General features: G+C 37.5%; 1 protein-coding gene across 1 annotated transcript in view; it reads right to left on the bottom strand.

Moving 5' to 3' along the window:
* The window catches only part of LOC128855444 (putative uncharacterized protein DDB_G0283051), a 168,095-nt gene extending 149,698 nt beyond the window's left edge, over nucleotides 1-18,397 (bottom strand). Inside the window, exon 1 of the mRNA XM_054090350.1 lies at nucleotides 15,818-18,397. The gene's annotated coding sequence lies outside the window, so the exon portion shown is untranslated. The remainder of the gene's footprint in view (nucleotides 1-15,817) is intronic.
* Between the last annotated feature and the right edge of the window lie 6,033 nt (nucleotides 18,398-24,430).

Here is a 24,430-nt window from a genome sequence, read left to right as displayed (position 1 = left end):
ACCCCCACACGGCATATATGTAGATATGCATGTAGGTATGTGTATGCATACATACGCGCAACGACATTATTAGCACCGAACCTCGATTCTTTCAACACAGAGGTGGTTTGCGTTTACACATTTACGCAAACAAATTAAACAGTACAATAGATATAAACGGTAATCTAAGTTTTTTGTGCATATTTTCATTATCTAATTGAAAGTCATTAATACGCCGATTTTTATCCATTTATCGGGAAACTGAAATAAAAGACGCGAAGGCACACCCATGAAGGTCACCAGTTTTGAATAAGGGAAATGAGGTCAATCTGCAACATTTATGCCTTAATTACGAGTTGAAATAGGCTTCAGAACTGAAAGCGAAACTCATAGTTACTTATAACAGGTGGCGCTAAAGTAATCCTCCTATCAGAAAATGCTATAAATTTTGCGATTGGCCCCTAATGTCAGTTCTGTTTTGACATTTGTGTAGTAAACACATGCGAAATACACGTTAATAAACAATGTTACGCTACACTGCTCAGGAACGCGGAATATTGCTGACTATTTATTTGACCAATAATCGGTCGGTGACTTTGGCACAACGTGAATTTCGTCGCAGATTTCCTCGCCGTCCAACGCCTACTGGTGAAACACTGCGACGCTTAGCCGCTCGCCTCGAAGAGACTGGCACAACACAAGATGCTGCCAGGCGTGGCAGACCCCGGAGTAGCCGTTCTGCAGAGAATATTGCTGCTGTAGCCGAGAATGTCATGGAAGCGCCGTCGACATCGACCAGACGACGTGCCATGCAAATGGGTATCAGTCGACGGTCTTTACAGGGAGTTTTGGTACAAGATTTGAAGATGTTTCCGTACAAAGTCCAGACGGTGCATCAGCTGTTAGCTGCTGACCGCCAATCGCGTCTAACATACGCTCAAGCCATCCTTTATCACCACCAAGAGGAAGATGATTTTTCATCAAAAATAATCATGAGTTATGAGGCTCATTTCCATCTTGGCGGGTACGTAAATAAGCAAAATTTACGCTTCTGGGGCACTGAAAATCCGCGTGTAACCCACGAAGAGCCATTACACCCGCTCAAAGTCACTGTATGGTGTGCTGTTTTCGCTGGAGGAGTCATCGGACCTTTTTTCTTCGAAGACGTCGCGGTCCAAACGGTTACTGTGAATGGTGAGCGCTACAGAGCAATGATCAACGAGTTCTTTTTGCCGCAACTTGATGAATTGGGATTGGAAAACATGTGGTTCCAACAGGACGGTGCAACGGCACACACTGCACGTGCCACAACCGATATGCTGAAGGATGCATTTCCCGGGCGCCTGATCTCCCGTTTTGGCGATTTACACTGGCCAGCAAGATCGCCTGATTTGACCGCTCCAGACTTCTTTTTGTGGGGCTTTTTGAAGTCGCGGGTTATGTCAACAAGCCTCAGACTCTTGCAGCTCTTAAAGACAATATCCGTCAAGAATGTGAGGACCTATCGCCGGAAGTTTTGGCCAAAGTGATGGAAAATGCCATAAAAAAGGCCCAAATGGCAATCAACTGTGGCGGCGGCCATTTACATGACATCGTATTCTGGACTTGATGTAAAAAATATTAAAAGACCAAATAAAAATAATCCACAAGAAGAATCAAAGTTTTTCATTTTTTTTTTAAATTAGAGCCAAAAAACATCGCAAGGTTACTTTTGCGCCACCTTGTACAACAGAAAGCCTTGCAGCACTAGTAGGATGCAAAGGCGGGTTGGAGCAGTGATGCAAGCAGGTGACATGCGGAGCCGCTCAACTTTCACTTAAAGTTTATCTTCAAAATTAATAATCAAGATAGTCTTCCTTTTAAGATTAAAAAACAACATTATTAACCATTTTTAAATACAAAATAAAAATTCTGTACAAAAAAACTCATATTAGGACAAATTCACAGTTCACAGCCAGGTAAAAATGTCACACAACTATTTCATTATTTTGGTATAATTCATCTAAACAAAGTTTGTCAAACTCGACTATCTTTGAAAATTCTTGACACGTGCGTGTCAATGAATGACTTCATTCTTTGTATGCGAACTTATAAGAAAAACAAAGAAATTAACGAAAATGTTCAGTCAGATAAGATAAGATGTGACCACTCATCGGCAAAAAAATTTATGTATGTATATCATACGATGCAGCCCTACTAACGGCGCCGAATGTACAAAATGTACCTTGCACTTATTCCAACTATTTCAAAGACTAGCGAAATTCTTGTAGTATTGGTCCACGTTTAAAACCTAACGGAGAACTAAAGCCAGGTTGCGATATTTTTGAGTTGGTCATACCGCAGTCGTATACAGTTTTTGCGACAACTATCATACTCTTTGCTCACACGTATAAGTTACAAGCTCCCATAAATATAGTACATACATATGTACGTATGTATATCCAAATAACATTCACTCATCTATTACTTAAGTCCTCAGCAAACATTTCTCATTGGGGAAAAAAGTATATGTTAAAGACGCATGACTACAGTCATCTCTCATATCATGGAGGGGTATGTGCATAAATAATAGATATACCTTTAGTATGTGTGCATGCATGTACATATGGTATGTATTTTATGCTTGTTCGAAGTCGAACCGATCTGTTGTTCGGTAAGTCTAGCCACGATTGATATGGAAACGTTATAAACAGCATATTTAGCAACAGGGTTGGGCATAGTTAAAACACGGAAACACTGAAGATTTAGTGCTAATGAAACAATTATTTTAACTACCACTAAAAAATTAGCAGTGCAATTTAGTGGTAGTGCAAAATGCCCAGTTCTGTTTAGCAAGTATTTCATTTGATTGTTGAAGAGAGCTAGATTTTGAGATGCTCTATTGGTGCGCCTCATGCTGCTAATGAAATTCGTCAGGTTGTTAATATCAAGGATGGCTGTACTAGTGTAAGCAGATGCGGCATAGAAATGAGGATCAAATATCCTAAATCTTAGACCCACAAGAGCAGGGCAACTAAGGAGAAAGTACTAAGATTAATTAACCTCATTATCCATAAAACAGGCGAGAAAAGCACTCACAGTAATGCCAAGTCTCCCAACCTGCATACCTCGCGCAAGGTGTTCTGTAAGGACACCCACGAAATTCGAGAGCTCAAAAAATCCCTTGAACAGCTCCGATCCACACGTGACTAAAATGATTTCACGACCTAACAAGTTTGTGTATTTGCCCAGCGCTCGCAAATTTGACGCGAAGCAAGAGCAGGCCGCGGCGCAAGCGAATCAGCATCTTCATTAGCTTGCCTCACAGGAAAACTACAATACCTACCTGCAATGTCGCTATGATGTCGCTTGGCTGGCAGTTTAGGCAATTCGCTCGGTTGCAAAAGAATTCAGCTAATCATAAAAAAGATGTAAACCAATTATTGTTGGTAAGTCAGCTAAGAGCAAATTTCATACTATATTTTTACAAGACGCCATTTTAATCTAAACAACCGTAACTGATAAGAAAAAACATTGCTTCGTGCAAACATAGTTTTTTGCATGTACACGCATATGCAAATATTTGTATTTAGACAACGCAGAACTTATTAACTAAAATATTTTTTAGCAGACAAATTTTTTATATGAACATATTTATGTATGTATGTATATAAGGAGGGTCCCCCCCAAGGGAGGGTCTGAATAGAATAAAACAGAATAGAGAAAACAGAAAAAGCGTTCGCTTTATTAAATTCAATTCTTTCTTTTTTTTTAAGGTTTACTTAGACATACATATTTATGTATGTAAAGTGCACACCCAGGAATAATAGAGTACAAAGTTACGCAAATTTTAGTGGACAAAAAAAGAGCGTATTTTTGATGTGATGCAATTTTAGATGAGGTGTCTGAGAAAGCTAAACAAGGAGTACCAAAAGAAGATTTGCAAACAGAAATTAAGGGTTAAACTGGGTTATTGTAAACAAAGACGTAAGTACACTAGCCTGCCATCCCGCAGGTTGTGTGTTCGAATCCCACGTAAAGCACGGTCCTCGCACTTTTCCAAATTTAACCACTTTCCCCCGCTTCTAAAAAACAAAAAAAATCTCATTCCTCAAACGCAAAAACGTATCCTTTCCATCCTTGCTCCCGCACAATAGTCCGCGCATTATTTGCATTGTGGCTGATAAAACAAGCTAAAACACATTGCATCAGTGGCGCCAGCAAGAGGAAGCGGGCATCTGCGGTAATAGCGCAAACACACCAAATTTAGCGAAGTCCTCAACTATCCGTGCGATCCGTCTGGCAGAAAAATGTGAAACATAGATGGCGCTCCAAGCAGTAAGAAGGCGTTGTTCCTAAGCAGCGATAGGTGGGCATTCCCACCATTTAGTACTAGTAGCGGCAGGCTAATCACCTACCCTGTCAGAAAGCAAATAGATTAACGAAACCAACGCTAGACAAGAATCTTGCCTTATGCTCCTGAGAGGAGTGAACAAGGAAAAAAACACACAAACAAAGACGATAATTCAAAAAGGAAAAGAATGAAAAAAGAATTTTGTAACTAACAAAATGTGAACCAAAATCTAGAGTTTCATCAACTGAACCAGTTCGGAATCTGGTAGGAAGGTAGGAAAACACGTGGCTTCACGCTTCTTTACTACCATCTATGAGTAGTTAAAATCAAGAAATCGACTACTCTTTCCTTAAACCCACCTTCGACAGGCTCTTCAAGACCTGCATCCCGTCAAGAAGAGAGTGGCAAACTCAAAGACCATAGAGAAAAGGGGAAATAAATTTTTACACGGATGCATCCAAGTTAGAAAATAAAGTAGGGTATGGAGTTTTTTGAAAAGCATTAGGACTAGAATTATCTGTCCGACTTCCGGACTACTGTAGCATCTAGCAGGCGAAGGTAACTGTGTACCGTAACACACACGCCGTAACAAAAACTACGATATATATCTTCTTGGACAGCCAAGGCGGCCATCAAAATCAATGGGGGCTGTTATACTAAGAGCAAAAGTTACTGATGTATATCTGGCAGCTCCAAATTATATTAGCACCGTCTTCAAGGCAAGTCTTATATGGATTCCGGTACATAGAGATATTGAAGTAAATTGCAGTGCTGATGAGCTAGCCAGAAAGGGTACTAATCTTTCACTGCTTAAAAGCAGAGGCAATATCGGAATTTCTATGGCAACTTGTAAATTTAGGATAAAAAATAGTATTCTACGGAAGGCCAATAGGTCATGAAGATTAGAAAATTCTTGTATTACAAGCAGGCTAATTTGGCCGCATATAGATAAGAAAATGTCAGGAGAATTGCTTAACCTTTCAAGGGAGAACATCTTGAAAGTCGTGGCTTGTGTCACCGGTCATTGGCTGTTGGGTAGGCACTCCCCTAGGCTAGAAATATATTCTCCTAGAAGTGGTAGAGACGTGGAAAAGGAGGAAACAGTAGAACACTTGCTCTGTAATTGTTCAGCCTTAGCTAAGAGTAGAGCAAGGTTGTTAATAGTCTAAGTGAGTTGGCTATTCTAAGCCGACTAAGCAACCTTCTATATTATCTCAATCGTGTTGCATACCATTCTGCATGCAAGATGGCATCGTTTAAATACTCCTTCCAGCGTTGCACGGTGACACAGATCCGAGACGTCCCAGTTTCAATGAACCTGCGGCATAGATTCGACTGAATTTGTACAATGGTTTGGGTTTCAATCACTCAGAACCGTCGCTCGATTGCAGCTTCTTGGTATATATTTAAAGATAAAAAAAAAAGTTGCACAAGAAAAGGTCTAACGTAGTTAAATCGCACTATCCTGATGGCGAAGTTATGCCACCTCCGCGAGAGATAGCCATAACATGAAATCTTGCAAAATAATGTGTTATCATTTGCTTTTCGTGTAACTTGGCGCGATTATTTGGCATCAGTGACTAACGAATCATACGCAATAACCTTGACAGAAGTCGCCAGAAATATCACGGCTGTCGCGCACCTTCAACAGCGGCTCGTCTCTATTAGAAAGCGCATACTTACTTACTAAAATACATACATACATACATACATGTGTGGGGCTGCATTAAACAGTATCTAATAATGAAAAAGCGTTATAAATAAAAGTTTCGTTTGATAAGAAATTAAATAATTATCAATTACGCACACGTGCCATAGATAAGTAAATGTACCTTATCGCAAATCAGTCTATAAAGGGTGTTTGCGTTTACTGTCTGGTTGGGATAGCTCTCAAATCAGCTGTCGAAGTGAACTTATGTTTTGACATTTCTGTTCAGTATACTTCGGTAAATCCATCTACAAAACTTGTTGCACCCGAACAAAATTTGCAAATCGTAGAACTTCGTCTCCAAAATCAGCGTTAGAGGTAATAATTAATTTTTTTTTAATTTCTTAATGTACATATATTTAAGAATGCACACCGAAAATTTAATATCGTTCCGGTGAATATTTTCGAAGTTACACGTACAAAGTACAAGGAAACTTTAAACGTTTTTTTCTCAAAATGTCGGTGACTAACATTACTCGAAAACGACTGAACCGATTAGTCTCAAATTTTAACACGAGCTTCTTAAATATATTTTTTACTAATTAGTAGAAGATTTTTCTCACCGATATATATATACATATATTTTTTATAAACAGTTTAAGGCCGAAATTTTCGTCAAAAATCGATTCTTTTTTTTGGAGAAACCGCCATTTTGTAAAAAAAAAGTATTTGCTTATTCCTTCAATTAATTACTAGATTTAACATTAATTTAAAGAAATCTGTTTGATTTTTCAATTTCAGAGGATCCTGTTCAGAGATATAGTGATCAGCGCAAAATGTTTTTTTTGAGAGGAGCTCCCGGAGATCAGCTGTAGCTCCTTTCCAAATAAATATTTTCCCTAATACTAAGTCTTAAAATACAGTTAGAAGATAACATAATATGTGTACAAATTTTTAGATCAATAAATTTAAAAGTTTCCTCCGAATAAATTCTGTAAATCCGCTTTTTTCGGCCTTCTAACTGTATACCCCTTTAACGGGAAAAGTCGCTGAGTGCTTCACTCAAGTTATGGCACATTCGTTCTACTTAATTGGCTTTTTGAGTGTGTAAGAACTGACTCATCAACTATCAGCGCGCTTAGAAGTTTGAAAAATTCACTGTTCATTTTTGATGAACCCTAAATTACCAGCAATGGTGAGCGCTAGAAGAAATAAATTGCTGAAGACAGTTACATCATTTCTTTATTATTATTTGTAATTATTTTTTGGGGTATGTCAAGTCAGTGGTTGGATTTCCTTCAAAACCGTCGATATGAGGCGGGTTATGCTAGAAAAGCCAAGTCCTTCATAACAAGGAGTCGAGGTAGAAAAAATATTGCTTGTGATGGGTTTTATTATATTAAATAAAAAATCAAAATCTACACCCCTAAAAGAACCCGTTACTATTATGTATACCATATTTATTAGAATGAAACAATGTATTAAGAAAATTGTCTATAATTGTATAGAGATACCATGTTATAAACCGTTTAAACCAATATTTCCCAGATATGATAAGTTACATAAACATGCAATTCCAAACTTGTAAATTAACTATCTATAATTTAACTAATCTCAACACACACCATCTTTTTTCTTTTGTCGATTTTAAAGCAGCAGTACGGAAAGGAGTTGCTTATTTCACCCAAGGGTTTCAGACAAGGTGAGTCTCTGCCGTGTGACTTCTTTAACCTGATGCTGGAGAGGATCGTGCGAGCCGCAAAACTTAATCGATCAGGCGCAATTTTTTATAAAAGCGTACAATTGTTGGTCTATGTCGAAGATATTGACATCAGCGACCTTAACAACCGCGCTGTTAGTTCTGCCTTTTCCAAACTGGATAAAAAAGCAAAGCCAATGGGTTTGGTGGTGAACAAGGATAAAACGAAGTACCTCCTGTCATCAAACAAACAGTCGGCGCACTCGCATATCGGCACCCACGTCACTGTTGGCAGTTTTGATTTCGAGGTTGTAAAAGGCTTCGTCCTGAAAGTCCTGAAATCCACCGTAGAATCTCTCTTGCCAACAAGTGCTACTTTGGACTATATAGGCAACTGAGTAGTAAAATCCTCTCTCGACGAACAAAATTAACACTCTACAAGACTCTCATCATGCCCGTCCTAACGCATGGCGCAGAAGCGTGGACGATGATAACATCCGATAAAGCGACGCTTGGGGTGTTTGAGAGAAAGATTCTGCGGAAGATTTTTGAACCTTTGGACGTCGACGGCGGCGAATATCACAGGCGATGAAACAATGAGGTTTATGGCGGCATAACGCTCGGCTCTGAACGTATTCGATGCGGTACCAGGTGGTGGTAGCAGAGGAGGAGGAAGGCCTCCAAATGAAGAAAAAGTGTTTTCTAATAGCGGTCGCGCCTCGGTAGGCAATGGCAAACCTCCGAGTGTGTTTCGGCCATGAAAAAGCCCCTCATAAAAAATATCTGCTGTTCGGAGTCGGCTTGAAACTGTAGGTCCCTACATTTGTGGAACAACACCGAGACGCACGCCACAAATAGGAGTAACTAAGTAAGCGCCAATTATTTATTTATTTTGTTTCTGTTTGAGAGCGCAAAGTGACAGCTCGATTCAACTCAGAAACGCTCATTCTGTGCTTTAGAAATTTTAGCCAACAAAATTGATCCATCACGAAAACATTTGATCTGAGAGGGTATCATTGAACTTTATGTAGACAAACAAATATATTTTCTGTGGAATCTTTTATTTTGTGCATTTTTGTCCATGAGCCGATTTTAAATTTGCAGTTTATACTCAGAAACGGTAAAATGGAATGTTTAGCAACAAAAATCAGAAGTATGCAAAGTAAATTCATAGTTCTTTTTTTGAAGAAAAATTAGTAAACAAACTCAGTTGATATCCATGATGGAAAGAATAATGAGATGGCGCCTATCGTGGAACCGTTACTTTGCTCTCAGCGAATTTGACAATGAATTACGTCGTATTAGAACCAGTATGGCCAGATTACCACTTTCGTATCTTGATTTAGCATTTTTTTTGTTATTTAGTCTCGAAGTTGTAGTTCTTTCTTCATGACATTTTTCTAGCCAGTTCTAATTAAAACGTAATGTTTATAATTTTGTAAAATATACATTCTTTTAAAATTAGTTCAATAATTCACTCAGTTTTATGCAGCTTTACTTTTTTTAACATCTGGTCGCATTGCCCGCGATTGCAGTTGTTGTTGGTGTTCTTCTGCTTTCAGCAGTCAAATCTCTCTCTCGCTACTGCAGTGTTGCCTAGCTTTGAATATAAAAATGCACTAAAATGCCCATTTAAAGAAAGTAAAATATCAAATTTGTATTGAATTACTTAAAGAACTTTGTATGCGTGACAAATTGCCTTTAAAATAAGATAACTAATTTTTTGCTATATTTAAGGTTATGTAACAAGATAAGGTACTCTTTTTGTAAAAATGTCGTATTTTCTGGAATTTTTTTGCTTGTTTTTACTATGAATATACCTCTTGATTCCCTATGTCAGACTAAGGATTCAGGACCGGACGAAACGATTACACCTCTATGGTTTGATTTCGCATTCAATAAATTCAAACGCTTTTTAAAATGTGTCAAAAGGTTTTCCATGTTAAGAAGAGTTGAGAGAAGAAGATTAAATATTCTTGCATAGCCTTAAAAGGAGCAAAAAATTAAATGTACACTTTCAAAATATCAAATTTTATAAGAACGAACAAATTTTCAGTAACACTAAAATCTTCTCAGAGTGATCACTTTAACATTCTTTTGTTTAATAATTCATTTTTCTTTTTATTGTACTTACAGTTTCGGTAGTTTTAAATTAAAAAAAAGAAACAAACACCAAACTTAAAAATTTTCGCATTTTGGGTATAAAAAAGCACTAAGTTTATTACAAAAAGCAAATAGTTGGCAACACTGCACAACTCAGCTAATGCGACGTCGCGCACTCTCTGATGGGCGCAATCTTGTTTCAATCACTCTTGGTTGATATCTGCACTTCAAGCGGCTTTTGACAGTGCCCGCAAATTTCCCGTTCGTTAACTCCTTTGCTATTTTTCTCTTTCGGAGAGAATTTTCGCCTACGCTTTTGGCTTGGATTGGTGGCTGGTAGTAGCTAATTTTGTTAATGCACACAATTACTCCCATAAAACCGATCATCCTGATGATCATCCCTTAATGGGCAAGAGGGAGCTATGTAGCTGATGGTTTAGCTACTCCTCTTTACTCTTTTTTCGACCTTGCTTAGCGAGCGGTCTTCGCCAGCGTTATAATCAAATGGCTGTAGGCACAAACTGTTTTTTTACGATATTGCCCAAATTAATTACAACTTCAAATTAGTAGCCATATTATCTTGATCGGATTCCAGTGAGCGCCTGCAAAGCGACACATAGCGCACATACGCATACATACACACAAATTTATGTTTATATTATATGAATACATTAAACATCCCTCTGAGGTAGTCCAACATTATGTAAAAAGAAGACTTGTTTTCTGTTGATCTAAACATAAACCTGATTTGATTTGTGTATTGCCGGGCAGCCAGTCATTCACATACCGAGAAAAAAGGGTCATCAGGTGCATGTAATTAAAAATGCCTGAACATAAAAAAACATTGTCGGATGCGGAAGAGGCGCGAGAGGAGTTGCACGTAAATATGCAGCGCTGCGAGTGTTTAATAAAAAAAAAAACAAAGATTTTACGTAGTTTGTAAGAACAGTTAAAACCAAAAGAAATGGGTGAAAAAATAAAATTTAATTCAACAAAACGATTTTACACAGCTACTCGAAACCACAAAAGGAACAAACAACAGAAAATCAAAGCAGCTAAACTTATCAAGGCAATGTTAATGATTATCATCTTAGCTTTGTGTAGATATTAGTGAGCGCCAAGGAAGCGGCTCGGCTACATACACAAAAAAAACTTACAAAAATAACAAAAAAGTAACCAACCGGACCCTATCATCAGCACTTTGTTACGCTACAAAACAATTATAAGCCATATGAGGGGCACACATTTGGATGCTCTTGGTCATTTGCCTTGTCAATTTACTTCATCAATAGTGCTGTATGCATGTGCATATATGTATGTATGAATACACACACACACCCATTCATATGTAGAAGGTGCAGAAGCTGCAGCAATGGTAGCAGGAATCACTGCAGGCAAACTGTCGATGCGGATTTTTGATGCTTGCTTACAGCTGCTGTTGGCATCCACTTGATGCGATCAACAAACTGCTAACAGAAATTCATAAATACTCTTGCATGTAAGTGAGTGAGCGAGTGTGGTGCGATCAGCGATCGATAGTGCTAACGCGTTGGATTCACAGTGGAACATGTGCATGTGGCAGCGGCAATAAAAAAGGGTCACATGTGTGCAACCGACGGTAATCAGAGACCTAACAGATGCCACTATACTACTCCTGCTGAAGCGACTCTAAGAACGATCAGTTTGCGCACACAGCAGCAGCACAATGTATGGACCAAAAAGAAATGCAGAGTGAAGGAAAATGTGACGGTGTTGGTGTGCATATCGCAAAGATGTTGCTGCTTTCGTTTTTTGTTTCTGTTGCTTCTCATTTTCCTTTTACTTTTTTTTTTTGGTAAGTTTACTAAAGGCTACTGTTGTTGTTGTGCTGTACTTGCTTATGTGTAGGTAGAGTTTTCAGGAACCTCGATGCATACAACCGATTATTATATTTATATGGAAGTAAAAAATATGCGGTCTTATTGGATTTTCACTAAACATCTTCTTAATATGTACCCGGCGCTTTGAGTTTTTCTAATTTCAATATAAATTTTATATACAGAGTCCATATTGTAGTTGAGGGCATGCATATATGTAGGCTATAGGTAGGCAGGTAGGTATAGTGGTTGTCAGTTGACACACCTACGCCTGCTGTAGGCCCATTGTGATACCACCAGGGCTGTCCCCTCTCCTTACTCTACATTGTCCTCATTGAACCAATCTGTGGCTTTAATAAATCTAACCAGGCTTGTTATTTTTAAATTGGCTACTTCTGCCAAGTTATTCAGGGAACTTTTTCCTAAAATATCGAACCTTCTTCTATCCAGAGCCGTGCACCCGCATAGAAAGTGTTCTATAGTCTCTTCTTCTTCAATGTCGTTACAGTTTCTGCAATAGTCATTATAGGGTGCTCCCAATCTACTGGCATGCCTGCCAATCAGATAGTGCCCTGTTTGAACCCCAAAAAGATTTCTCATGTTCTTCCTGTACAGTTTCAACAGTCGGTTTGTGCGGCTCATGTCCCATTCTGGCCATGTCATTCTACTTGTTGCACAGGTCAGGAACTGAGACCATAGCCTGTTGGCAGCTTTGATGTTGTGCTTCTCTATAAGCATCTTAGAAGTTGGTATCTTGGCATCTTAGATGTGGTACCCAATCTCGCTAGTTCATCTGCTTTGCAGTTGCCTTATATGTCTCTGTACCCAGAGCAGGTTTATTACAAAGTACTGTAATAGTTCTGTCAAAACGTTGAGGTATTCTCTTACTGTCTTCGAGTTAATATTAAGCGATTTTAAAGCTTTCAGGGCCGACTGGCTATCTGACACTTTTATTTAGGGCGAACAGGCCTTCCCTGATAACCAGAATTTCAGCTTAAAATACACTACAGTAATCCGGTAGCCGCAATGAGATGTTGGCGTTCATTTCCTCAGGGTGAAGGCCTCCGCCTACTTGCTCATTTAGCTAAGAACCATCAGTATAGATACTGACTCCGCTTCTATGGTATATTACTCCATTTTCCCAATCTTCTCAATCTGTAGGCTATAACTTCCTGAAATTTATTTTTATTTATTTATTTTTTATTTTTGCACTTTTTCAGATAAGGCAAGACTACCTACAACCGAACTCAGTTATCGTCGTCATAAGCGCAAATCGCACCGATTTAGAAATCTCTAATTTTCTTAAGTGCGCCCGTTCATTCGTTCATAAGCTTCACCGTGAATCGGAAGCATCAGGCGGTGATGCGGAATTTGTTGCAAAACATAAAACCACGAGGAACGTTTTGACACTGTCCGATCTGCAGAATTTATTCCACAAGGGCAAGCGATCATTCACAAGGATCCTTCAATATCAATGAGGGCCCTTGCGAGGAAGCTTAATGTTTCTGAAGGTCGTATCCATCGAGTTCTCCATGTGGATCTTCGCTACAAATCCTGCGTTATGCGTGGTGAAGACAGTTTATGTCAGAGCAAACTCGAAAACAGCGAGTAATCCGATCAAAACGCCTTCTGAACAAAATTAAACACCATGAAGCGCCTGAGATAATACCGCAGAAATGACCAAAATCACATATGGCTATGTTCCAATCCTACAGAGGTTCCTGTCGTCATGCTTGCGAAGTTTCCAGCCGCTGTTATGGTTTTAGGTGTTGTGAGCAAGGATTTCCAGTGAATTCTGCTGCATATATCGTGGCTCTAGAGACAGTAGAGAAACCCTGGGTTGCACGCAGTGACAGCCTTTACATCTTTCAGCAAGACTCTGCTTCCTCACAAAGAGTGATGGCGCCACAAGATTGGATGGCTATGCTTGAGCTCTGCCCGCTTGATGAAAATGTTAACGCTAAATGAAAATTTTTATAAATTGGACAAATGCCTTTGTGGTGAATCATAGAATTCCACGCTTGTTTTGATGTGAATCATATAATTCGAAGTATTTTTAATAAAGAAACGTAGAGGTCTCTCAACTGAATCGTATTCGTCGACGTAAACGCGTAAAAGTCAAAATAAGGATTTTCATCACTCAAAATAGTTTTGTTTTTAATTTAGTAAAACAGTTATTCAAAAATATAATAGGATGATTAATTTTGCACCACCTGTGCTTACAAGTATGTATATGTATGTATATGAAGAAGAAGATTTTGTTTATTGCGTTTGGGGTTGTCTATAGGCGCCATTGCAAGTAAAAACGCAATTACTGGGCAAATTTAACAGGTAATGAAACTTTCTTGAAAACTACTTTTTTTTTTTGTATGGGACGTGACTTCAAATACTACATAAGTTATAAAATTGGCATTTTCGAATACTTGCTTGAATATGCGTCAATAAAGCTGAGCAATAAAAACCAAAAATCTCAATCATTAGTAACAAAATATTCGTAAATTTTTATGACGCTAATATAATATCACCTGCTTTTGCTTCTGCTTCTGCGCTAATTCAAATTCAATCCAAAATTGAACCCAAAATATCCAGCACACCTAATTTCCCTATAAATTTTTCTCGTCCAGTAAGCAAAATATCTTCTAGCCACAGCGGTTGTACTGCAGATTCTGCAACAGCTTCTAAAGCGACCGCGTCTTCGTCTTCTGGTCCTCTTAATTTGCCATTAAATCATCCTGCGAAATCTACACTTCATCTGCTATCAAGGTGATGTCTTTTGATTCTTTTACTAAAATCCTACACACTACCTCTGTTCCCATTTCTACTGCATTTAATTAACAACAAAACTGAACTAAAACACTAGTGAATTGCGGTTAATTTGATTTAACTTTCGGTACCACAGATATATGAATTGTGGAAAAGATTTCGGACATCCTCACTGAACTATGTTTGTGCTATGCTACTAGGCGGATCATTATTAATAGTAAACAGGGAAAATACAAACCCGTTTCATTTCCCCAATAAAACTCAACTGATAAAACTCACCACACAAAAATCCAACAACTGACTCTAACTTGATTTTAACCGGGTTGATACAAGGATGATAGATGACTAGGCTCAGCCAATAACTATGAATCTATACTACTATATATTGAAAACAAAATTGTGAGGAGACCTTCGGCTGGCACGTTAGGCCGAGCTCTCCACGATCGTTTCACATATATTCACACATTCGCCCAATCAGTTTTAGACTGTAACGAAGTGGCATTAACTTTTTTCGTATATCACTAAGACATTGTTAGTTTTTTCGTAAACAAACCGAATCATTACCCCTGCTACGTCAGCCAATCAACGGATTCAATAAAATTCGCTGAGAGCCGGCTAACGGTCTGCATTGACCACATCATTAAAAATCTTCTCACCATGGGTTTGATATACTCGTACATATTTACATTTATATTATATAATATTTTATGGGGGTCGCCATAGCCGCATGGGGCCGTTTATAAGCCTCGGGTCCCGAATTTCAAAAAAAATGGGCGTAGAGCTCTTCTGTGGCATTATTATATGGGAACAGCGAACCTGTTAATCATTCCTAGTCCATTTTTGTATTTTATATATAAATATTTACGTATTTCTTAGGTTTTGTTCATTCTTTCTTGCTCGCATGGAGTTGATACGCAACTCAGTGCTCACAAATATGCAACAAGTAATTGTCGTTGCAGTCGCAAGTCGCTAAGTAGTTGGTGAGTCCAAACCAGCTATTGATACACAGTTTTAAGGATTCATCTTGGCACTCACACTCTTATGACTCACACTCTCATGTATTTCTCTCATATAGATGCACACACATGCAGACGGAATGGTTAGTTCAGCCTTTTCATGTGTGTGTGTGTAACAGTTAAGGTATTTATTAATGAAAGTCTATGTAACCAGCTAAATAAATATTAAAAATAAATAAGCCAAAATTTAAGTTTTAAGTTTTCAGTTTCTAACTATGAGAAAACGCGCGTTTTTTTCCAATGATCGGGCTGCAGCAGAGCAGAGAGAGAACAAACCAAATGAAAGGTAACCGTAAAGTGCTATTAACATATTGCTTGAGGGGAAGAAGTTAACATTTTATGTTAGGAAAAATATTTTATTGTACAATTTGCAGAGGCGATAGTCGCTACATGTACATATACACAAATTTAAAAACTCACATCTAGTTGGCTAAATTGCACGATAAGCGACGCTGCTCGTATCACTGCCTTGGAAAAGTGCGAATGTTGCTGAATTTGCAGCGAATGTTTATCGATTTAGACGGGGTGCGTGGAAATGGCTCCTGTCCCTGCCTTGTCGAGTGATAAATAGTTTTCTGCCTGAAATCGTGTTTAAACAACGGTGTTTTGTAAGAACACACTTTTCAGAATTTGTTTGTTTTATTTACTCCTCTATATAATATTAACTCCCGTTGTTTTTATAAATGAACGCGCACTGATTTTTTTTTTTTTTTTTTTTTTTTGTTTTTTGTGTAATGTCCTCTTTTATATTTTTGGATTACACAGAATTTTTAATCGCTCAGTTATTAATTTCATACAATTTTTTCAGTGGAACCCACACTGACCTCTTGAATTTTCTTTCAAACTTTGCAATATACAAAATTATGAAAATTAAAAATTTATATTATTAAACAATTTCAAATATTATTGCATAATTTTTTAGATGCACTTCAAATATTTACTAGCCAAAAGAAGCAACTCACAAATAATTTTTATTTGTAAACATTCCGGTGATCTTACATTGATCGCGAAAATTTTACACCAACTTTGTTACACTTGCGTTTGCTTTTTTCTTTTTTACTATTCTGAATTCTTTAGCAAATTAATAAAACACTGATTTCCACAATTTTCTTAGAACAATAAGAAATTTGTTTAATTTTTCGCTGGCTCTTGCTTTGAACTCTCTAGGAGCGCGCCAAATTACCGATTCTTCGCGCACTTTTGCAAGTGAAAAATATTTGTTTCCTAATTTTGAAACAATATTTCAGAATTGTTCTCATAAAGTTGAATATAACAAATTTTTTATCAATTTTATTCGATCTTTTACTGATGTCATGCACGAAACGCCACGATTCTGCCAGCACTGTTATCAATTAAAAATTATTATAATTTTTTTTTTTTCAATAAACTTATTTGACTCTTTCAAGTGTCGATTTTTATTATTATTTTCAATTTCAATTTTGTAGTTGAATTTGGCGATGATCTTAGAGTTAGGGTGGCCAGTGCAGATTAGCGTAGATTGTGCAGCAAAAAGGCTTTTTTGTTTTTGTTTAGTTTGAATGAGATCTACAATTTTCTTAAAAACTCAAATATTACATCGAAATCAGATTTAAAATTGCACTATTTTTCGCTGTTAAGTTCAAACCAACAATAATTTAGTTGGTCCTCCAAACTTGAGTATGTCTTTGTTTTTAATTTTCACAGTATTTTGCTTTTTTTCAACACATTCGTCTTTTAATTCACTCCCACCATTCCAAGAGTTCCTTCGTTTTTTCGTAAATCAAACTTTTTCCCCCTGGCTACGCTCCAAGCTCTCCGCTGAGTGACAAACTAACTGTGTACGTAAGTATGGCTGTGTGCATTTGCAACCGATCGAATCGCAACTCAGATTGGATGAACTGTGCGTCTTAAATTGTTGCTATTCCTTACACTTGTTTGTTGTTATTGTTGTAGCTGCTGATGATTTTTACTTTTATTGCGATCAGTTGTTTTTGGGCGCTCCAATAGTGCCAGTAGGTAGGTAAGTAGGTAGACTCGACGAATCTGATTTACGACAAAATACGTAGGTACCTGCTGCGTATGCACACTGCGTGGTCGACTGGCTGACTGACGCACTGACGGACTGGCTCGCTGACTGGCTGAGGGGTTGACGGACGTTCCGACGAGCCGGTGGGATTAGCTGACTGGCTCTCGACTTGTTGTTGTTACTGTTGTTGTCAACGACGTTGCCGTATCTCGTTTTACACCGCCGGCGTTCGAAATGTGCACATATGCAAGTGAGCTGTGGTCGCAAGTTTGTATGTTGTATCTACATATGTATGTGTGTGTATGTATGAATGTATGTGTGTATGCATGTAAGTAGATAGATATCAAGAGACAATTTGATTTTTTTGACGCTGCCACTGCTGCTGGCGCTGTCTATATAGTTTTATTGTTGCTGTTGGTCGGATTAGTAAATGTACACAAGTTTGTACTTCGAAACTGCAGTTTATGTAGGTTTTTTGAGTTTAACGAAAATTATCGTCAAACCGCCAACACGTTGCAAAATACTACTTTTTTAGCACGTTTTATTTTTAAAAATGTTATTCATTCAATATTGCCTGGCATGCATATGTACATGTATGTGTGTGCAGTTTGTTTTCTTTACTCTCCCGAATCTAGTTATTATTGTTATTTTTATTTATAATTGTTTGCATGTTGTGATTTACATTTAAATACATTTCACTTTTTTTCTTATAAATAGAAATTTTCTTGAAATTACTTAAAAATATTTGGATATCTTTCTTCACTTTGCCATTTAGAAAATTATTATTAATTGCTTTCGATTTTCTTGCAAATTTTCCACAATTTTGTCTTTTTTTTCTTTAATTTACTTAGCGATTTGAATTTTTCGTTTTCGTCTTTGTTTTTGTACATTACACGCGCTTTGGTTAAATTACTATATATTTTTATTGCTAAAAACAAAATTCACCTTTTCCAATTCGACCGTTTATAAAATTTTATACTTTTGCCGCACGCAGAGTGTCGCTATCAACTGATTTCGGCCGCATTGCTGTTCTTTCAATGTTCTCCTATCCCTAAAACTCTGCCGCGCAGTCGCTGCTGACGTCGCAGTCATCGTCGCGTCGTCGCCTTCGCACGGCTGCGTTGTTGCGATCGTTCGGTGGGTCTCTCATTCGTTCAAATTGGATGCTAACTACATACATACATGCATATATATGTGTAAGTTTGACTCACTATATTGTTGTATTATAATAGCATGTATATTTGCTGGTATGTTTTTTATGTACGATGTATTGTTTGGGTACTTTTTAGCCACGCTGAATTTTGTACAGCTGTAAGCTCCCGTAAAGCTACGACTGCTGATAACAAACCAAAAAGTGAGAGTACTGAGTGGTTATCTAAAATTCTCAGTAAATATGTTAAAATATATGAAAATACATGCCCAACTGGAAGTTCATCCCTACACATTTAAAAACGATAGCTGTGTAGTAGATAGTACTCGTACGCGCATATGCGTTTGCGTTTAAAATTTGTATGAAGCAAAACGCGCACCGTTTTATATGCGCTTATGAATTAGTTGCGTATGGAAGCGGTGCTTACAAACGCTTTTTGCAATCTGCATTAGCGACCGTAAATGTTAAAGGAAATGTCAACAGGCGAGCCGCATGTTAATAACGTGCAACACAGTTTCAGAATTCTGGAAACAATATAAAGGGTGGCTGAGTTTCAAGGGCCGATGTTAAATGGGAACCACATCTAAACGTCAAGTTTTTTCTGCATTTCATTTGACATTTTTCGATTTCAGACTAACTCAATTTGAACCACGGATAGATACACAATCGACCAACGCGTTAAAGTTATTCAGGCTTATTATGAAAACGGGCCTTCAAATCAAAATGCATATCGCGCACTTCGTGAAGAAAATCATCTTCAGTGAAGAGGCACATTTTCACCTCAGTGGATTCGTCAATAAGCAGAATTGCCGCATTTGGGCGAATTATAATCCAAGAGTGATTGCCGAAAAACCAATGCACCCACAAAGAGTGACTGCTTGGTGCGGTTTATGGGCCGGCAGCATCGTTGGGCCGTATTTTTTCCAAAATGAAGCCGGTCAGGCAGTTACTGTGAACAGTGTTCGCTTTCGTGAGATGATAACGAACTTTTTATGGCCCGAATTGGAAGATATGGATGTGGACGATATGTGGTGTCAACAGGACGGTGCCACTTGTCACACAGCTAACGAAACAATGGCTTATTTGCGCGAAAAATTTGATGGCCGAATAATCTCACGTCGAGGCGATGTCAATTGGCCGCCAAGATCATGTGATTTGACACCGTTGGACTTCGTTCTTTGAGGTTATTCGAAAGAAAAGGTGTACGTCGATAAGCCAGTAACAATTCAAGAGCTAAAGGATGAGATAATTCGGCACATCAATTATGCCTCAGCGTCATCGAAAATTTGGACCATCGGATGGAGGTGTGCCACCGAGGCCGCGGCGGTCATTTGGCCGATATTTTCTTCCATACGTAATTGAGCCATACCAATATTATCATAATAAAGAGAAATGATAAAAATTTTCTAAAACAATTTTATTTTATTCAAAATCAATACCGGCCCTTGAAACTCAACCACCCTTTATAAACCTTTCTTACCGCTTACATTTCTCAGTTTGTAGTTTACTTCAATAAACCTTGTTTTGATATTTCTTGAACAGTGATGCCAAATGTTTTTACAGATTATAGGCAATTATCGATTTGCATCTTTTTTCTTTGCTGTACATACGGCTAATATTGCGATATTTTCATTTAACTACATATTTATGCTTGTAAGTTAATTTTTGTATGTTAGCCATTTTCATAAGAACAAATTACTCTACCACCAGTATTTTGGCGATCTTTTGCGCGGTGGCCTACCTGTGGTAAGGTTAGGTTAGATAGAGCTGGCTGATTTGTAAAAAGATCTCACTTAGACCTCTAGGGTCCTTTGTCTTACCAGTGCTATGTATTTGGCGCCAAAGATATTATTTTATGTACTTTTTAATGCATCTCTTCGCGAATATTAATAAGCCGTTCAGTCTTTTGTCAGCAACTTTCTTCAAGGATCTAAAATAAATTGATTCTGGGCACATTTGTCGAGTCCTACAAAGAGCAGGGCAGTGACAAAGTAGATGTTCCAAAATACCCCTAGTATTCGCTTCATTGCATGTGTTACACGCATCACTCTAGACTAATCTCACTGAGTAGTGTCCCGTCAGTACTCAAACTAATATTTTGCAGTCTTTTCTAGAGAGTGATAAAACAAAGTTTGCAGTTTTCGTATTCCAAGTCTTTAGCATAATTTTGGCAGTTTTGTACGAGGTTAAGTGTTTTTATATCGACTGCGTTTCCAGAGCTATTTCCTCATTTATTTCCGTTTTCAGAACGGAGAGTGATGGATATATGTATTTCTGACGTGGTAAATCTCCGCAACCGAATACCTCATTTCCTTCTATTCCTTTGTGTACTGGTATCGAGTATTCTGCCCATTTCTGTAGTAGCCCGCACTCTAAGAGAATTCGCCGTTTTACTTTTCGGTGTCAAAGAATGAGTTTTATGAATTCTTTAAGTCCTTTTTTGAATTTAGCTCATAATTTTTATAAAACTTTTCATATTAGCTATGAGTGGTATTTAAAAACTGTAATTATGTTTTGGACATGAAATAAAAGAAATAAATCAAGGCGCTTATCGAAAAGGTTTACTGTCACTGCTGCTATGGAAACTAGAGACTAATACAATTCTGCACTAAAGGATTGACCGAAGCTGAAGTCATATGCAGAGGATTTAGCCGTCATAGTCTTAGTAACTGAGTAACTGACGCTAAATTTAAATCCAGAAACGTAGAATTAAGAGCTTCCTTATTGTAGCTGTTGAAAATGGCAAGCTGTTGTGTTGATTGAATGCGGAGAAGAAGGTTTACAAAGTCTATGTTTTTTGTGCAGAATTTGCCTTGTAAGTAATTCAGAGTAGATAAGCAATTTGAAAAAGGTCGTAGATATTATTGTATGAAAATCTTTTATGGTTATTAAAAACGTATAGTGACATTTACTGCAGGATAAATACATACATACATACATACATATGATAATAACATCTTTAGCGCATTTCAATATTAATTTCTACATATTATTTTGTTACTTTTTTTTTTGCATTAGTTCTACATTTAGCTACAGTTCAATTTCGAGTCATTGTGGTTATTCGTCCGCCAATCTTCTTCAACACTCTGCTCGGAACTAAATAATTTTAAAACAATTCTCGACGCTTTGCATGCTGGACACTTATTTGACTTCATTCATGATATTGTCACTAGATAATCTATCTCATCGCTCTTCGTGTGCTTGTTCCCCGAAATAATGTTTTTTACGCTACTTTATAAGAATATATTTATATTGTACATATTATACTACATATGTATAAATGTTGTATTTCTTCTTGTAGACACAAAAAACACAAAAAACACAAGCATAACATAAATGATCGTACCAATACACGATTGTTTGCTTATCCGTCGTTTGCACAGTGGGACAGAGCGAGTATCTGCCAACAACGATGCTAACGTCGACGCTAACGTCATTCCTCGTAGCAGCAGATTTGACACAACCTGCTGCCTGGGAGAGCGGGAGAGAGAAATTGAGGAGCAGTAGGAGGAGGAGAAAAAGTCAATTCGTTTTCAATTGAAGAACCACAACAAAATGTGTTCTTTCCTTTAGCTCGCTCTGCTTTTCATTCATTCTACACGCTATTCCACCAACACTTTCACATTTCTTACAGTTGTGTGTGTAATTTTTTTAAACAATCACACAAAGCAAAGCCAAAGCAAAATCAACCGTGCAAAAGAAGAAAATAAAAATTATTCACTCTTGGCACAAACCATGCTAAAGTCGGTCGGTTGTATTAGTGGCAGTGTTGCCATTTTGGTTATTTTTCATCAAAGTTGGTTATTTATTTTTTTCACAAGAATTTTGGTGATTATATTTCTAGAGTCATTAATTTTTAGTGGAACCTCAAAAGAGTACCTAGTTCAAATTATTTTATATTACTACATTAAGAAATTGAGCATTCTCATTTTACAATTGGCAAAATTTTTGTACTGTGAGCGATTCATGTATGCATAGGGTTTCTCAATAAGGGCGGGTAGATGTTGAAATGGAATAAAATGACGTTTGCTGTGTGGCACGTTGCGCCGTCCTGCTGGAACCACATGTCGTCTAGGTCCATATGGTTCAATATGGGCCATAAGAAATTAGAAGGGCCACCACGTCTACCGAAAAATGGGCGCAATGCGCGCAACGTTTGCGTTAATGAACACTCATTTTGATAATAAAGTTTTATTATTTGAACGTGCTGTTCAATCGTGTAACTTGCCATAATGATTTGGCATAAACAACTGAATAATAAACAAAAGATTTGACAGATGTCAGCAAAACAAAATGGCTGCCACAGGGCGCCAAAATCGACCCGCGCCAATTGAAAAACCCTTTATGTTTTGGCAGCGTTGTAAATTTTGTTTATAATGGTTGGCAGGAGCGATTAAAAATTGTTTTTGAAACGACCGAACTGAGAACTTATCGTGTTTGATAACACAAAAAATCGTAAAGTTATTCTTAATTTTTGCAAGTAGCCATAAAATATTTCATCACTCTGAAATTATGAGAGCAAAGTTACAGTTCGATGCAAAAAAGACACTGATTTTGTGCCAGCAAAAAATCACGAAAATATGTTATCTGATCAGTAAGAATATGATTGTACTTTTTTTAAGCAAAAAAATATTTTTTTATAAAATCCAGCATTTTATGCACTTCTTCCCTTGCGACGGTTTACAATTTGCAATTTATAATCTGAAACGACAAATTTATATCAATAAAACGCCTGAGTTTATAAAATATATTATAGTAATATTTTTGACTAACACAATCATTTTTAATAAATTCAGCAGATATGTTTTCTTCTACCAGTTTTTGAAGTGAAACTTCTTAGGCGTCGATGGGCGAGCGAGAATGGAGAGTAGAATTTCAAGGCCATGCAACGTTTTGGACATTTTCGTTCCACGAGAGGGAAAAAAGTTATAAAGTAGAAGAAAAGGAGAGAGACAGGTATACCTTATATATAACTTAAATACACTTTAGGCTATTTTTCCCGAGTTTTTCCTTGTGGTTGCAAATTTCTAGTGAGAAATAACACTGCCTACTTTTTGGCGCTTGTTTGTTAGTGCAAACTTGTAGGAAATATATTTTTCGTGCCTGTTTTTTGGCGTTATATTTCCTTGGTGCCTACTGTTTGGGGCGTTTTTTGGTCCCAACTTTTTTGGCGTTTTTTTTTTTTTTTGGTGCTACTTTTTGGCGCTTATTTCCGTTTCCTGGCTAGTGCTTATGCGTACTATAAAGTGCTATCCATTCCGGCGTCGGATTTATTGGTATTGCCTTGCGGTAATTTGTGCTGTTGCAGCGGTCCTGTGCGGGTGATAAACGCTCGGAGTAGTGCGGGTTGTTGCCACGGTTTATGTCCGGCGTTTACGTACACCGGTCGACCCTTCTCCTCGTTTTATAAATTTTTTCTATTTGTATTATCTGAAATGTTGTGAATTTATTTAGATATATATTCTTTTTCTCTCTCTCTCTCTCTTAGAGTCTCTCTCTCTCTCTCTAAGGGTCTCTCCCTCTTTCTTTGTTTGCCTTGAAAGTTTCACTTCTGTTATGTGTACTACGCTACACGCACTTTTTTTTGTGAGTGATGAATAATTTCCATTTTTGCTATTTATTCTCTTTGGGAGAGAATTCGACTAGCAACACCGTTTCGAACAACAAACTTTCGAAAGAAAAGAAACTTTGTACATCTACATACTTTATTTGAAAAGTTTCCTACCCTTTTCGAGTACTATCCAAAAGAGTTTGTTATGTTATGTTATGTTATGTTATGTTATGTTATGTTATGTTATATTATGTTATGTTATCAAAAATAGTATGAGGAATCATCATATGATATAAAGAATTGCATATTCTTGCATTTATTTTGATG

The sequence above is a fragment of the Anastrepha ludens genome, chromosome 2 (assembly GCF_028408465.1).
Source record: "Anastrepha ludens isolate Willacy chromosome 2, idAnaLude1.1, whole genome shotgun sequence".
NCBI classification, from domain to species: domain Eukaryota; kingdom Metazoa; phylum Arthropoda; class Insecta; order Diptera; family Tephritidae; genus Anastrepha; species Anastrepha ludens.
This window is presented reverse-complemented; position numbering and strand designations above follow the sequence as displayed.